Source organism: Vigna unguiculata, chromosome 10 (genome assembly GCF_004118075.2).
Source record: "Vigna unguiculata cultivar IT97K-499-35 chromosome 10, ASM411807v1, whole genome shotgun sequence".
NCBI lineage: Eukaryota > Viridiplantae > Streptophyta > Magnoliopsida > Fabales > Fabaceae > Vigna > Vigna unguiculata.
Window position 1 is genome coordinate 31,802,104 of NC_040288.1, and position 3,314 is coordinate 31,805,417.

The following is a 3,314-nucleotide window of genomic DNA, read 5'->3' on the forward strand; positions in this document are numbered from 1 at the left end:
TGCGTGTGTGAAGGAAATTGAAGATAGTGGAGATGAGGGGAGTGAGCCCCTGAAGCGTGGGAATGGAGGAATCTGTTTTTATGGTGAAGATGGTAGTGCAGGGAATGGAGGTTCTGAAGATGAAATAGGTGTGGAGGAGAAGATGAAAAACGTGAAGGTGAAAATGGATGATAAAACCAGTTTTCTGTTTAATGGAATGGAAGAATAAAAAAAAACTGGTGAAGCTTATGAGCGTTGGTGTTGACTCAGGTGCTAACGGGAGCTAAATGTGTTTTCCTCTCTCTGGTATTTTATCTCTACTACTATCTTCAGGTGCTAATACACTGTTTAGTGAGCATATATGGAGAGTTTATGTTTGGAAAATTATGCTTTGACAAAAACTTTTTTTTTTTTACAAAATTGACAAATTTTGTATAAATGGAATTAAAATAGATTATTTTTTATTTTTAATTAAAATAAAATAATAATATAATACTTTTTTACTTAAATAGGTAATTTGTTAAAGTTTGTTAAAAAAAAATTTGTTAAATTATTATTTTCCTGTCTGTTTTACATGTGTTTAGATCCTATGTGATCTTGATGGGTTTTGTGGGAGAGAAATTAACTAATATTGTTTTAATTGAGTATGTAGTCTGCAGTAATTTTTTTCCGGATATTGATGATTGCATAAGTATATTGTAAATTGTGAAAAGGGTTTTGTTAAAATGATGTTTAAAAGATGAATTTTACGATTGAATTTCTCTTTATTAACAATTTGAGGTAATTAAAATTTTAAGATTTTGATTTTTGACGTCTAAAAGAAAATTGGTGGTTAAAGGAAGGTATGAGAATAATGTATATGTGGATAAATAAGTTTTTTGAATGTGGAAAAGGATTATAAATCGTTGGGCACCACGTGCAATGTGAGCTCTCTAGTTTGCCAACGACTAAGACGGGCGACGACCGAGACATGTGATCCATAGTCGAGACGGGCATGGTCGAGTTCATGTTCGAGATGGCCCAGTTGACGACCAAGATGTGTTAGGTTGGTTCAACGTCTGAGGCAATTTGGGCCAGGTTAATAGCCTAGACGGGTCGAGGTGATATAAGCTAATGGCATAGACTAGACAGCCCACGCAAACGGCTAAGATGGATTGTCCCAGGTCGAAGGTTGAGACATGCCAGGCCAGAGTGAGGTTTGAGATGGACCGGCCCGAGTGAACGTCGAGATGGGCCAGGCTAGGCTATGTCTGAGACAGGTCATGCCTCCCTGGGCCGAGAACAAAGACGGATCAACTTGAACAAACGGTTGAGACATGCTAGGCCAACCATCGAGAGGGGTCATACTAGGACGACATCTGAGACTGGTCGGGCCTGCCTAGGCTGATGATATAGACCAGTCGACTCAAGCAGATGGTCGAGACAGACAACCATATGCCAACGGTCGAGATGTGCAAGGGTGGGCTGAGGACTAAGACAAACTAGCCCGGGCTAACCGTAAAGACGGGCCAGGCTAGGCTGACGTCTTAGATGTGCTAGTTCAGCTAGATGGCCGAAACGGACCACCCTAGGCTAACATTGGAGACGTGCCAGGCAAGGTCGACGGCCAAGGCTGACCGGCCTAAGCTAACCGTCGAGACGTGCCATTCCGGGTCGACATTCGAGACAGGCCTGACCAGGTTGATGGCCGAGACCAATCATGTCGACAGTCGAGCCTGGGTAGGCCTAGGATCGAGATGAGCTTGTTAAGTCTAACGGTCAAGACATGCTAGCTCGAGTTGTCTTGGGCCGACGGTTGAGACGAGTCGATGGTCAAGATAGGCTAGCTTGGGCCGATTGTAGAGTCGGGTCAGCCCGGTCTGACGACCAAGAAGGGCGAATGCTGGATTGTTGGGTTGAGTCAGGTCGACGACTGAAACAGGCTGACCTAAGCTAACATGGGTTGACGACAAAGACATGTTTGCACCGATCGACAGTCGAGGTGGGCTTGGTCGGCCCCACGACCGAGCTGGGTCGACCTATGCCCATGACCGAGACGGTCGAGCCAGCCCAACATATGCGTCAGGCCTGTTTGGTGGTCGAGACATGGCATGTACTGTTCATTGACGTTAACTATTTGGACACCATTAGCAACAAGGAGCAAATTCACCAAAATTAACGAAAATTAGGATCTAATTGAACATAAAACGAAAATGATGACCAAATTAAAACATAACGAAAATAGGGACCAAAAGAATTTATGCCTATAAATACTACACATTATTTTAAATTATATTTCTATTAAAATTATATATAATTTTCTAAAAGTAAAATTTAGTTTATTTTTAATAAATTGTAAAATTATTATAAATTTGTTTTAATCATACAATTATATCTTATTTCTATGACCATGCTTTTATATTATTATAATATTATATAAATAATACATTTTAAATTTATTTGGTTCGATAAGTATTATATAAATACATACAAAATAATATGTTAAATAGAAAATAATAATATAGATTATCATGAAATCTCATTATTAACAAAATTATACAAAATTCTATTTTATTCATATTTGTTTGTTTTTTTTAAGTTGTACTATTTTAAAATTAATATTATGATATATTTTGAAAATATACTTGAATGAGTTATATTTTAAATTTTAATTACTACTATAGTTCAAATTTTGTATGAATCTTATACGTAGATAAAAGAGGGATAAAAGGGTTTATGTAGAGTAATAATAAAATAAGTTAAACTTTTTAAAATGAATTATTTAACCTAATTATCTACAGGTCGGTCGGTCAATTAATAAGTTAATTCAATCCGTTAAATTTACCAATTAATTCTAAAAGAAAGTGAAAATTTTATCTAATTGATTATAAGTTTATGAGTTAAAATATTTAAGTAAGTTCATAATGATGACTTTATCTAACTCATTCATTTAATTTAAAAATGTGATATATTTTAGGTTAAATCATTTTACTAGTCCTATTTTCTTAGGAAGATCAGAAGTAGTTTTTTTTTTTATTAGGTCCTTAGTTTGAGAAATTTGTTGTAAGTAAGTTCTTTCTGTTAGTAATACATTAATCATATTAATTATGTGTTATGGGTCAGCTCATTTTTTTTTTAATTTCAATTTTCTTTAAATTAAAAGAAATTACCACATTTCAAGTTGACGTTGTGTCACGTGACAATGACAGTGTGATGTAGTAATGACAGTGCCACATGACACTATTAAATATGAAAATTCCCGATTTAATTCCTATATTTGTTATTTTGTTTTAATTGGGTCCTAATCTTTTTTAAAGTAAACGATTTGATTTCTATTCAAATTGAGACAAAATTTA